Below are 14,771 nucleotides of genomic sequence, written 5' to 3'. Positions count from 1 at the left end.
GGGAGTTACTTACAGGAGGGGATTTTCATATGCACAGCACACACAGAGGTGGAACGGAGATGCAGGCATATATAGCATTATGGTCAGAAATGTTGTATACCCTCATCCCACCCAGCACCCATCGGGAGCATCTTAAAGGGGTCAAGAATGCAGACTTTTTCTAATCTTTGGAGGTGAGACCTTTGTCCGGTCTCAGCAGAACACTACGTCCGAGTGAATCCAAGCTCCACACAGGGCTGTGTGTTTTGCTCTGGTGCCAGACATCCTTTGTGAATACGATATCCAAGATGACCTGATCTTGCGTCCTGCAGGTGAACCCTTGAGTTACCTGCTGAGTTTTGCTTTGCTGCTGTGAGCTCCGTGAAGCATTCAGATGCTGTATGGTGAAATTCATCAAACTCTGGCTCTCTCTTGATTCCCCTGCTTGGCTTTCCAGTGTCTCCCAAACAATGCAGGGATCTCGTGAACCTCTAATTCTTAGGTATTTCAGAGTCTCTGGACCATTTGAAACCAGGCAGGTCTGATAATCGCTGGTGTAGCTGGAAGTAGAATCAAGCAGTTCATCTCTCTCATGGGGAGAAGAGGGCTAATTTACGTACCTCTTCGGCTATTGTGAGGTTGTTGCCCTGTTTTGAAAGCCCTGTGCAAACAGCAATGTACTGTACACAACGTTGTACTAGGTATTCTGATAAACATTACTGGAGTACCTTGAAATCATTCAGCCGTTTGTTCTGCCTTTTTATAGATAAACCATGTTTCACTCTCTGATTTTGGCTGCTCCCATTGAAGCTGATGCCAAAAACTCCCATAGAAGTTTGCACAGAAACAGGAACATCTGAATTAATTCTAGTTATTTTTAATTGTATTTAGTCACTTTGCTCATTATCTGGAGCTGTGGTCTCTTGCGTCTGCACTTTTTTTTTATTTTATTCACCTGTTTTTTGGATGAGAAGTAAAACTGAGGTCTGATCACTTGTGGTCGTGAACAAGCTCTTTTCAGAAAAGATGGAGCATTGGCCCAAATTTCCTGGCCAAAGTCTCAATTTGAGTGATTGTCTCCTGCCTTCCTAAAATCCCCTTCCTAAATTCAGTTGAATGCAGGCACCTTCTTCACTGCCTGTTTTATTGCATTGCTTTGTGCTGTGAAACAGCACCCCAGAGTTGCCCCATTTCAGTGAGAAGTGAAGTGTTTGGATCCTCTAGAGAGAGACAGTTACCCAACCCTGGCTGCATTATTCAGAGCGAAGGAGCAGAAACCTTGATGCAAAGGGTCTGAAATGCTTGGAAATGGGGAAGGAAGCTTTTTTCAGAAGGCTTTCCCCGCCTCCCAAACCACCTCTGCAGTTTATTTTGACTTTTTTTAGAGGAGAAACTGGGTTAAAATTGGAGCAGAGCTGGGGAGAAACTGTTTTTTGTTTTTTGTTTTTTGTTTTTTGTTTTTTGTTTTTTGTTTTTTGTTTTTTGTTTTTTGTTTTTGTTTTTGTTTTTTTGTTTTTGTTTTTTGTTTTTGTTTTTTTGTTTTTTGTTTTTTGTTTTTTGTTTTTTGTTTTTTGTTTTTTGTTTTTTGTTTTTTGTTTTTTGTTTTTTGTTTTTTGTTTTTTGTTTTTTGTTTTTTTTTTGAGCCGTACTCCGATAGCAACCCAGAGGGTTTTTCCCGCAGAAATTAACGCTGTTCTCTTCATAGTTAATTCCAGCTCCATGGCTTGTACATGCCCTCCTTGCTGCTCCTCCAGTTGGAGTAGGTGATATAGGAGTAGAGGGGGCTGATGACACCACAGCTCCTGGGGAAACATGCTCAAGGGAAGGAGGAGCTAGCTCCCCACAGAGGTACCCATGATCAGTGGTGCTGCAGCAGGATCTCCCTACTAATGTGTGACTCCAAAGCTGGGCCCCTTCCTTGTTCCACGTAGCCCTTTGCCTGAGATCAAAGCAGGTGGCCATGGAGTTGGGAAGCAGTTTTTGCCATCTAGAGCAGGGGTTCTCAACCTTTTTCGTTGAGACCCTCCCCTCCCCTCCCCAGCATGCTATAAAAACTCCACGGCCCACCTGTGCCACAACAACTGTTTGTTTTTCTCCATATAAAAGCCATGGCCGGCATTAGGGGGTGGCAAGCAGGGCAGTTGCCCAGGGCACCATGCCATAGGGGGCACCGCAAATCTAAATTGCTCAGGCTTCAGTGCCCCAGAGCGTTAACTGCTGGCCATGCTTGGCGGACCCCCCCCCTGAAACCTGCTTGCGGCCCCCACAGGGGACCCTGGACTCCTTGTTGAGAACCATTGGTCTAGAGGGCTCTTCCCAATAGTGGGAAATTCAGCCCTCTGCACTATGTTCTGCTTTTTGTTACATGGGTGTGAATCTGGGGTAAATGTGTTGACGCCAATAAAGTTACTCCAGATTTACATTGGTGTCACTGAGATCAGGATTAGACCCCTAATATTTATAGATCACATAGCATTTTTGTAGTCTTTCCTTTGAGGTTCTCAAAATCTTGTCATTCTCTGCTTTTTCCTCTCTTTTTTTTTGCTTGGGCCTCTGTTCTTGCTCTAGAAAACGCATTTATTACTGTAAGGGCCTGTTTACAGTGTCAAATCGGCTGTTTAAAACCAGCTATGCAAAAATCCTGTTCTTCTTCAGCGGAGGGCAATCTCGCAGAACAAGCCTGCTTTGCTATGAAAATGCTTCCATGACTAAATATTGGTTTTCAACATTATTAACTTTAACGCAACAGACCATTTCCAGCCCAGCTCTTCTTTTAGGATGGGGGAGCATGATCTTGGCCCACTGTTTTTGTCCTTACACACTTTCTGTTTTTACAGTTCAGAAAGCTCAAGTCTTTGTCAGTGTAATGAAACTTGTGACCTTATTTCTAGAGTTCTGTGAATAATATTCTCGAATACCTTATTCAGTGAATTTCTTTGCAGTCAGCTGTCGAATGAATTAGTCAGGAATAACGTCTTTTCATTGTTCAGCTAATTAATTCTTCATGGTACATCAAGGTGACTCTCTCAAGGCCCTGACTGTCCCATCTGTGGGTGAAAGCAAGCTAGCACTAGTCATGTTCAATATTCCAATTTAGTTCCCCTGATGAGATTGGGTAAAGATTGGGGGGGGGGGGAAGGGTCTGAGAATCACTGAAGCCAAATTCCATGAGTGGCTGCTTCAAGCTGTCTGTAACAGGTTTTTATAATGTTGTAACTCTGTTCTCAGATAAAATCTAAACCTCCCAAAAGACTTTCTGCACTGGTCCGGGAAACCTTGCTAGAACTCTTCTAGCAACAATAGTGTTTAAGCTCTGTTAGTCTACATTTTCAGAAGTGACTAGTAAATTTTGGGTGTCTCAATCTGAAACACCTTAAAGGGCCTCTTCTTCCAGAGGTCAAACGCTCTTTGTTTTCTGAAAATCAAGCTTTAAGGGGGCCTGGTTTTCTGAAACCTCTCACTCAAAAACTGAGACCTCCCCTACAAAAGACTTCTGAAAGCCTAGGCCAGTTGTTTCTCCTAGGAGGTGGGGTGTGTGTGTGTGTGTGTGTGTGTGTGTGTGAAGCTATAGTGTTGATGAGGCTTTTGTGTTGCTTCTCAAGTTGCCCTGGTGTCTTTCTCTCCCACGTTTTTCTCCCCTGACTTGTAATTGCAGGTTGCAATTCTGATGTTTGAAAGCAGTTCTAAATTATACCTTCCCTGGGTTCCGTGCTGAGCAGCTGTAGAGCAGATGCAACAAGAGTCATTAGTCACACTTAATATCTAGCCAGCTAGTTAAAAATGAGTCTGTGAAAAGGGCATAGTACACAGCAACCTTGCATGTTTCTCAGTAATGACCCATTAGTGTATTATGAACAAATATAGATGGAGAGGAAATAAGAGTGAATCAGAGTTAATAGGGAGCTGACTGTACCTCTGGGATCTGGGGTACAGTGAGTATATTTCTACAAGTTTTGCTCTGTGGTTAAATTAGCATGAAACTGCACTGAAAATCATTAGCATGAACTGGCTGAAGTGTAACTGTTAGCTATGTAATAGACTCCGCAGGAGGTGCATTGTGTGCTACAGGGATGTCAAGGGCAGGCCGCATTCACTACAAATCATGTTGGTTTTTCTATGCCTGTCTCACCTCTTGAGACACCGCTGTAATGAAACGATCTAACACCTATTTCATTGGGAACCGAAGGCCTTGATTAGCTTGGACTTGAGTACAGAGTGAGCATGCTCTCCTGCCTCCCCTAGGGCTGGAGACCAGCAGCACTGTCCACTCAAAAGAATAATCTTTCAATCCCTGTTCCTCAGCCACTCTCTCAAACTACACCCACCAGCAACCCAGCCAGCAGGGGAGGGGAAGTCCAATAGTGAGTGAACAGACATAACTGTTTATCCAAGGCCAGATTTACAAAGGTGCGTAGACACCGACAGTGTGGGTAGGTGCCTGAATACCTTTGTAAACCTGGCCCATAGTCTTATGGTGTATGTACTGGTGTGTTCCTTTTAAGCTACCACAGTGTTTTATAACTTGAGAACCCCAGCTGGTAGTGGAGTCTCATACCTAAACTGTTAGTGTCAGCATGCTGCTGAAGTGGCTCTACTGATTTCAAAGAAACGGCTCACGTTTGTACGATGAGGCCTTAAGTGTTTTTATGTTTTAAAAAAAAAATACAAGGGGGGGAGAGAAGGATGCGACATGAACATGTCATGCTTAGTGCAGGTCTGGGCTCAGGGTGAGTACTGGCTACATGAGTCAGTCCAAAAGCAAGAGAGAACCACAAGATCTACAGGTTTCAGAGTAGCAGCCGTGTTAGTCTGTATTCGCAAAAAGAAAAGGAGTACTTGTGGCACCTAGAGACTAACAAATTTATTAGAGCATAAGCTTTCGTGAGCTACAGCTCACTTCATCGGATGCATCCGATGAAGTGAGCTGTAGCTCACGAAAGCTTATGCTCTAATAAATTTGTTAGTCTCTAAGGTGCCACAAGTACTCCTTTTCTTTTTACAAGATCTACAGTAAAACCTCGGAGTTGTGAACACTGGAGTTGTGAACTGACCGGTCAACCCCACACACCATTTGGAACTGGAAATACACAATCAGTCAGCAGCAGAGAGAGACACCTCCCCCCCCGCCCAACCCCCAAAAAGGGGCAAATACCGGTACAGTACTCTATTAAATGTAAACTACTAAAAAAAGAGACATATATATATATATATATATATATTTGACAAAGTAAGGAAACTTTTTCTTTGCTTGTTTCATTTAAATTAAGATGGTTAAAAGCAGCATTTTTCTTTTGCTATATTAAGTCAATGTTCAGTTGTAAACTTTTGAAAACAACCATAACGTTTTGTTCAGCGTTACGAACAACCTCCATTCCCAAGATGTTCATAACTCTGAGGTTCTAGTGTATCTGCATCCAGCAATCTCAAAAGAATCCCCTTTATATTAATATTTTAGGAGGTTTTAGTTTTGCTTAACTTGTAATGTGAGCTGAATTTAGAGGAATACAAGATGTCTAAGAGCAGTGGTAGATGGCTGGTTTGATGGATGGTACTGTGCCAACCGCTCTGCGTCCCCACCAGTGTGTATTTTTTCTAACAAGAAGTTTTTAAGTAGAGCTGTGGACTGAAACTGGCATGTCAGAATGAAAATTCCAGTAAATGACACCCTTCCCTCTTGCAATTAACACCTTTTGCAAAGGGGAAATGAAAGGGAAAGTCTCCTGCTTAGTGATTTCCATGCATTGCTGGGGGCAGAGTCGCAGCTCTGACTAATTTTTCATGAATAATTTTTGAAGTAGTGTCTGAATTCCACCCCCTGACTTGTTCACATGGGAATTTCTGTGCATAAATGCTGGTTGCTATGGATACATGGAACGGCCATGGTCCCAATGGAACAAACCAAATAGCTGAGGATACTGTTACCACAATTGGGGTCTGCGTGTTTTGCCAAGCGAGGTTTGAATGGCGATAACTTTGCAAAAGGGAACTGTAACCATTGCTACGAAAGGAAATTACTTGGCCAGATTCAGCTATGGCATTGACTGGTGCAACCCTGAATGACTTTAGTTATTGTTGAATCCACTTAAGTTAGGACCGAATCTGGTTCTCTGTCTATCACAGACATCCCTGTGAAAAGGAAACTTGTTTCAGCTTTTGTAGAAGAATCTAGGTTACCAGCTGCACAGTTTCCTTCTTCGCCCCCCCCCCCCCCCCATGAAACCCGCAGTCTTGGCTTTAAACACTGATCCCAGTACTAATATCCCTCTTGAATTTCTCAAGCCACAACAAGACCTCGATGGTAGAAACCTGTTCGTTTAGAGTAAATAAGAAATGGATAAAATGCTGCTATGATTTAATCTTACAGCTTGTCTGGTTCACAGCGCTGGCCTTGTTGACACTAATTGTTCTGCCAGGCTCATGCCTCTTGGTGGTGGTGGCTTTGTGAGTGAGAGACACTTTAGCTGGAAGAATATTTCCAACATGATCTCCATGGCTTCATGTAGGGACTATCTCAAAGGTGATTCCTTTTACCTTTCTCGGGTAAAGCGCTTTGGTATTCTGGTATTAAATGACAGCAGTGTGCAGGCCTTCGTGTGTTAGGCACTGTGTATACATGCAGTGAGACAGGTCCTGTCTCAAGAGAGTTTGCAATCTAAATACACCAGACAGACAAAGGATGGGATGGGAAGCAATGGCAGAGTGGTGAAATGGCTTCCAAAATCAAATAGCGGACCAATGACGGAGCCAGGATTAGGACTCCTGACTTCCAGTCCAGTGCTTTATCTGGCAGGTTATGCTGTCTCAATAGCACATGGCACATGCTGTGTTGCATTGATAAATATCTTCTCTTTACATGTCACCCTTCATCCCAAAGATACCAAAGATCTTTCCAATCTATGGGCCAAACTGTCACCTGTACAGGTTAGTCCCACATACAGGACAGGAAACTCCATGAAGCTTATCTCCCAGAGCCTGATTCTGATCTCTCACTGGTACAAATCAGGAATAAATTGCATTGAAGAAAATGGTTATGCCACTGTAAAAACATTGAGGCTAGAATTGGTCCCCATTCAAGTATCTGACTGATCATCTCCATGGGGAACTTCCACTTACCTATCTCAAGTTAAAGGGCTGAGTCGACCCTTCTGCAGTATCAACCTGGGGCTTCAAAGCGCCTGTGTATTGCAGACTTAGACATCTAAGCCATCCCCTATAAGAATGTAACAAAAAGTTCAGTAGCCATGATGATCTGTGTTCCCTTCAGAATGGAAGGGCAGGTGAGGAGGAAGATGCAAACGCTCATCTAGGAAGCTGATCAGAATTTCAATGCCATAAAAGGCCCTTACACTAACTTCTTCAGGTGCATCCTCCCTGCTCTGATCAGGCTTCTTCTTCAGGAAAAAGATAACATCCCCCAGTCATGTTGAAGGGCACAGTCACCCTCCCCATATCCTTTTTAGCCCCATCATCTCACCCTACCTACTTTCCTGCTTCCCAAGTGGTACTGCTTGTCTGCCAGACTGGAACCTCAATGAGGCTTTTTCTTTGGGTTTCACATTGTCAGAAACCTCTTTCGTAAGTAAGAGATCAGTGTCTGTCTCATCATTAATGGCTTTTTTAAGGATTTTGGTCTAAATATTTCAAACAAAGTCATCAGCTTTTAAAATGCCCTTGCTCCAGAGGACAGAAGTTGTAATGGACTGTGAGCTACACACACTTGGGTAAGAATAAATATTTGAGGGCTAGTAAATCTCTGATAGCTAATGAGGGATACTGGTCAGAACTGAGGTACATTGACAGAGCATTGTACTTAAGGAAGCCATGTCATGCACTTGCTTTATGGTGAACTGGGTTATCAAGTGCATGCTCTCGTGCCCAGCATCTGCACACTAAACCCAACAACTTGGGAGTCGTTGTCCTGGGGGTAGCGTAGAGGATTGAGAGCTACAAACTCTGAATTTTTCTTCCCAACTCTCTGCTGATTCTTCCTGTGCAACCGTCAGTTCACCGCTCTGTACCTCAGTTTCCACATGTGTAAAGTGGGCAGAGGAATACTCTCAAAGGGCTATTGTAAAGCTTAATTTGTAGTGTTTGTACATTTTTTTGAGATCTCAGCTGGAAGAGGCTTGAACAGTGCAAAGTAGGGTTATGAATGCCTCCCGTTCTCGATTGGCTTTGTAAAGGGAGAGCAGTGACAAGAATGCAAATATTATGAGAATTGTATGCATTCTTTAGAGGGAGTGAGGTTTTTGCAACTGTTAAACATCCAGCTGTCACATGACCCATATTTGGAAGCCAGATAAAGGATCCTAAGCTTACTACCTAGAATAGATATTTGTTCTCAAGCTAATTGCATGCTTTTAGTCATTTTCAAATAATAGTGTGCCAAACTTTATCTGCACTGGGACCTGACAGAGATAGGGTTTTTTTATGTACTTTGTCTGAAGGATAATGAGAATTTATCATCTCTGCCGTTAGTAACTAGCCAAAATACCAGCTGTTTGTAATTTACAATATCCTAAAACCAAATGTGGCTTTTAAAATAAACAAAAAAATACCATGCCTATATTAAGCTGTCTCCAGCGGCCCAATTCTGATACACTTCTGGTATGTTACACCACAAGTAGTTCCACTGAAGTTACTGGAGTTACCCATAGAGTTAGGTATTGCTAGAAACAGAATCAGGTCATAAACTTGTGTAGCCCTTACTCTGTTAGTGAGAACTTGTGTGGAAGTCCCACTAAAATCACTGGGACTCTACCCATTCACTTCAGTGGGAGCATGATTGGTGCCTTATCGTGCATCTGAAAATCAGGTCTGATTCTAGTCTCCTTGGGCAAACTCCTTGCTGAAGTCCCATTACATTAAAACTGAAAACTATTTCCAACCTAATAATTTCAGGAATTTTAAATATTGGAAAATATATTGGAAGCATCTGCTCCATAATCAGCCCACTGTTTTGTGAGGTAGGTGATTTAAGAGCCACACATCTACCTATGCTGTCGATAGCAGTGGTACCATTCAACAAGGAGTCAATACTCTTTCTACATTGTGATCACTTTAAAAAAGGGATTGCGGGTCTAACATAATGCACAGTCACAGTAATCAAGAAACTGAGCAGCCCTGCTATTTCTGTGTTGTAGAATAACTGTGGGAACTGGCACTTTATGCCATCGCTACAGAAAGTACTAATTAGAAACCGAATTCTGATGTACCTCAAGTCACAGAACACATTTTAGGCCTAATCTTGGAGAGATGCTGAACAACTTCTCTGAAAACCTCTGAGTCCACCACTCCCATTTGAATGATGCTCAGCACCTTGCAGGATCAGGCCCTATAGTGGTAGCATTTGTCAATTTCCATGATGATTCTTTAGTACAAATTTAGAGGGCCTGATTTTTCAAAGGGTGCTGAGCACTTCTAGTTCCCATTGATTAAAATAAGATTTGTAGGTGCTCAGCACTTCTGAAAATCAGGCCAGTGACCCACGAGGTCAGCTTTATTTCCCTCCATCCTGTTCTTAGTTCCTTGATCTAAGAAACTAAAAGTAAACATTATAATTTTCTAAACATAATCTAAAACGGTGCCTAGGAAAGACCTTCAGCTCATCACTACACAGGTCGCTGTGTTTGCCTCTTGCTGGGAGTATGTGCCTATTCCCATGTTATCAGAAAACCACTCTCATGTGCTACATCAGACACATTCTAATTTTGTTAACGGAAATCCCTTTGTACCAGCTGAAGGGGTACGATGTCATATTGCCATTCTGAATTACTGGGCACACAGTGAGTGGACGAAAGAGGACTATGAAACACCTGACTTGAAATTAAAGCTTAAAAATTCTAGAACTAAACAGGATATCCATATTGAAGGCAGGGACGTAGCCAGAGGGGAATCAACTCCAGTGCAGAAATGATCAAACTTGTGACTAGCCCTCTCTTCCTTCTCAGAGCTTTAGAATAGAGCTCTACATAATGTCATACTTGCATTGCCTTGATTTTTTTTTTTTTTTAAATCTTGTGAGCAGCAAGACCATATTAACAGAGCTGGAAGGCAGAAATGAATTCTCTCCCCTCAATTGTTTTTAAGATGTATCAAGTGACACTGGTGTTCTCCCTCCCCAATTCTCTTTGTTCTTTGAGGGGGTTTAATAAACGGGCTGTGAACATAACCGTGGGGAGAAGATGATTTAATGTAGCTGTTTTTTTTTTTAAATGCATGCTTGATTTACCAAAATTCTTAAGACCATGAAGCAGGGACTTTAAGAAGTGCCTAAAACATTTAGGCTCCCAAATCCCATTGACTTTCCAGAGGAATTGAAATCCTAACTCCCTTAGGCAGCTTTTGAAAACCCCAGCCTAAATCTACAAGCGTGACAGCTGAAAGCATTGCCCTGGTGCATATGCTACTTAGTTAATTTATTAGGGTCCACAAAACGTACGGATTAGTGGACTATCTGTTACAAACAGAGCTATGCTGAAAATTGGATAAGCTTAAAAAAAATCAAGGGATTTGCTTATTTTATAAAAAGTGGCCCAACTCTGTGGCCAAAATTTCACTTTGTGTGCATGTTTATTGAAAATAGGACTATCCAAAATGATTTTATTTTGAAACCCAAGTCAACACTTTTGTATTAAAATTCATTGTAAATAACCATGTGCAATTTTGAAATGTTGCCTATTTTTCAATATGAAGACAGTAGTTTTGTGAAGGTTTTACAACCAAGACAACTTGTGTTGCAAAACAGCACCAAAACCACACCCCCCCACACCAAAAACTCAACCTTTTCCAAAAAACTACGAGAAATCATGCAGCTTTAATTTTGAGTCATGGTGGAACCTGTCCTACATCTGTGTATGATTTACAAGTCTTGCTAAAGGTCAAGAATTTGGAAGTTTGAGACCAGATATTCAAAAGAGCTTCGTACAGAGCGTATTAAGCTCTTCTGAAAATTTGTCTTGTATTTTGCCTAACTGGGAAGTTGTGTTCTTCCAAGAATTCTGATCAGAGAGGGAATAATACTGTGTTCAATCTAAACTGCAGGGGAAGTTTTAAGGAGTCTTTGAACTGGAATTTGGCCAGAATGCTAGGACTGTTCTGGAGAGATGCTGTGGGAGATTTAATGGTCCCAAATGTTTGGGACCTTGGTTTGTATATTTCATCCATAGGACATTGTTTCGCAGCATAGTGCCCGTTAGCCCCAACCTGCAGGACTGGGTTCAGTACTGATTCAGGTGGAGTCCCCTCCAACGCTTCTTGTGGTGCTGTGACGCATCTCCAATACACATACTGGCTAGTTCCTTACCTTTTTATCTGGGAAAATCTGACAATATCCCTGCCAGAGCTGATGTGAATTGAAGAAAATTTGTCTGAGCTGTCCAGCCCCCTGATGGGAAGCTAGATAAGAAAGTTATTAGAAAACTGGAAGTTATACCTGAAATACATTTTGGCACAAGGAGCTCAAGTAACTTGCTATGGGTTAAGAACATAAGAACGGCCATACTGGGTCAGACCGGGGGTCCATCTAGCCCAGCATCCTGTCTTCTGACAGTGGCCAGTGCCAGGTACCCCAAAGGGAATGAACAGAACAGGTAACCACCAAGTGCTGATTTGGCACTTCCTGGCTCCCAGTCCTTTTCTCTAACCACTGGACTATGCCACCTCTTCTCAGACACATATTTAGTTTTTTTTAATTCATGACTTTGCAACAATGAGTCTTTATGAACCAGAGCTTTGTTGTACACTGTTAGTGAGCTGTGGAAAGATGCAACAAACAGGCATTTGGGGTACCCACAAAGCACCCTTTCTTTTATGTTATCTTTATCCTACCACAGGCTGTAGTGTAGACATATAGACTTATGTTGGCAAAACTTACGTTGCTTGGGGGTGTGAATATTCCACCCTTCTAGGTGACATAAGTTATACCAAAATAAGTGTTCGTGTGCACAGCATGATGTAGACGGGAGAGCTTCTCCCGCTGACACAACTTATGCCGCTTGCAGAGATGGGTTTTTATGCCGACAGGAGAGTTCTCTTCCGTCGGCTTAGAACATCTTCTCCCAGAGGCGCTGCAGTGGCGCAGATGTATCAGTCCAGTTGCAGCGCTGTACATCTAGACATATCCTAATGAATTGGCTTCCCTCTGCTTCAGTCCTCGATCTCTAGTGAATATTTACCATCAGTGAGGCTTGGGAGGAAAAGTATTCCATGCCTTGTGTGCTAGCTGCAGCTTGTGGGACGATGGGAATATTTTACAACCTACAGCAAGAAAAAAACAATGTTTAACTGTTTGAAGTCCAGTTCTTTAACCGAACGGGTGGGGAGGGATGGACTATGTAACCTTACCTTTAGTAGCACTGACTTCTAGGAAAACTCCCATTAGCAGCATCAGAGTAAGTGCTTCACCTCTTCCTAACCCCAACACTAGGCTTCATGTATGGGAAATTTAGTCATCACCCTGAAACTTGAACCCCTTTTTTTCATCCTGGCATTTCAGAGACCGATGCAGGCATCAGTGTGTCCAACCCAGGAGCTGCCATTTTGCTATGGGGTGCCGCCATAGAGTAACCGGAGGCTTGTGTTTGTGTAACAGAGCATGAAATAATTTCTTTTCCAAGCTACCAGAATTGTAGCTCCATCCAGAGAAGCCAGATTTGGGGGACAGACTGTTCTAAGAGAGAGGACAGTGACTCAAAATGAAGAACACAATAAAAACAAATGAGGCTTCAATGATGAGTTCTTTCCTTAATGTGCCCAGGGCAAAAATGTATATAAATCTCAGTTTCAACAGTGGCAGCAGGCAGGGTTGATTGGCACTTCCTTCTCTGGGTTGGATCAGGTGCATCGTTACTCATTACTGTAAACTGGCTCTGGGACATGGCACCTTCACATGTTCATTTCACCCACTCATTTGCACATGTCGTCAACCTGCATGGAGGTTGATGATCTCACTGGGTATGCCTCTGTGTTTTTGGAAGAAATGCGAGATCATAGCAGTGTGAGTGGAGGAGGCCGGTATATTTGGAGCTAAAACAAGTAATATAATTTGGAACAGGATACAGATGAGAGAGAAAAACACAAACCTACACACTGAAATATATTTTCATAGCTAATTCAGGTTTTTACTGCTTCACTAGGGAAAAAAAAGACATTGATAAATTGAAGTGAATGTGAAGTGAGGTGTAAAATTATAAAAGGCTCGGAGCATGAGTATTGAGGGGGCTTTACAATGTAGTGTGTAGACAGATTGTGAGATTCTTACGTTTTTCTCACTAGTGTAAATCACGAGCAACTCTGACACTGGTGTAAGTGAAATTAGAATCTAGTCCAAATCCACTAAGGCTGGGAGTCTTTCTATTGAATTCAATGGGTTCGGATCCAGCCCTAAGGGAAGAGTGATGATGTGATGGCAGCCAGCATGAATCGAATCCTGAAGTCCTAACTCTCTGAAGTCAGCGAGCCAAATCTTGAGTGGTGCTGAGTACCACTAACTCCTGTTAACTTGAACAGAGCTGTGGGTGCTCAGTACCTCTCAGGATTTGGGAGTTTTGCCTTAAGGATTGAATAAAAGAAGAGTAAGGAGTTGATCCTGTGTAAAGATTTTAGGAAGAAATAATATAAAAGGAGTGAATTATTCAGGAGTGGTGTAACGAGGGAATGGCCTGAAGCTACAGGTGAAAACATGAAGTATGCAATTGCATCCTTTTGCAGCAAGGCAGTGTGATAGAGCGAGTAGAGTGTCGGATCAGCTACTCAGAACTCCTGGGTTCTAATTCCAGTTCTACCACTAATTTTCTTTGACTTTGCCTCGGCTCAGATTTTCAGAAATTTGATTGCCTCCATTTCTGAGTGCCCAGCTGGAGATACATAGGGCCTGATCTCTCAGAAGTGCCGAACATCTCTAGCTCCACTTGAAATGAGTGAGAGCTTGCAGGTGAGAGCATCTCTGAAAATCAGACCTAAGTGTCTAAAGTTGAACACCCAAAATTATTCATTTTATAAATAAATATATTAGGCCTTAGCGCCTCTGTACCTCAGTTTCCCCATCTGTAAAACAGGAATAAATGCCTTTTATCAGGGCTATTGTGAAGCTACAGGCTATTTTTGAATTTTAAAAGGGATTTTAGAGCAGCAAAGTTATTAAACTAAAATTTCCTAACAGCATTACACAGTGGAGTAATGCGCTAAGGGAGGATACTGAGGATCTATTTCTTAAGTGTTCAAGAATAGGCTAGATCTAAACTTTTTCCCACAAATCCCCTCAACGTAATTCGGAGCTATGCATGCATCTGGCAAGGAAAGCCAGCCCCAGAGAGAGATAGAGCATAGAAGACTGCCCAGTGATATTAAAGGACATAGAGATGATCCAGGAGATCTTGCAGTCTTGTCATCCGACTCTCGTTAAGTTTTTCATTAATTGTCCCACATTTTTCTCCCTTCTTCTATGTATTGCAGGGTTGTCTAAAGGTTGCACATCAGATAGCTCAGGGATGAAATGTCAGTTTCAATGTTCCTTTGCGTTGTCACTGCTTTTTAAGTGCCTGGGGTTTGAAATTAAATGTCAAAGGCATTTTGTAGCGCATGGAAACCAGATGTGCTTGAAGATTGTCTTTGGGAAGGCTGCAGCGGCTTAATCACGTACACTGAATCTTCATAGTGAAATTGACTTACAATGTTACAGGGTGCTGTACGGGCCATTATGGTATATAATAGCCTCATTGTACACAGCTGGGGTTATTGAAACCTCACCTAGCAGGGCTAATGTTTGTCCTGTGTGCTGAAGGCAGATGTGG

The 14,771-nt window shown here is 42.4% G+C and overlaps 1 protein-coding gene across 49 annotated transcripts in view; it reads left to right on the top strand.

Annotated features, from left to right (window-relative positions):
* The window catches only part of NFASC (neurofascin), a 182,008-nt gene that overhangs the window by 34,818 nt on the left and 132,419 nt on the right, over positions 1-14,771 (top strand). The gene's annotated exons all lie outside the window — the stretch shown is intronic.

Source organism: Dermochelys coriacea, chromosome 21, assembly GCF_009764565.3.
Source record: "Dermochelys coriacea isolate rDerCor1 chromosome 21, rDerCor1.pri.v4, whole genome shotgun sequence".
NCBI classification, from domain to species: domain Eukaryota; kingdom Metazoa; phylum Chordata; order Testudines; family Dermochelyidae; genus Dermochelys; species Dermochelys coriacea.
The sequence above is the reverse complement of the archived record's forward strand: the minus strand, read 5'-3'. Positions and strand labels throughout refer to the sequence as shown.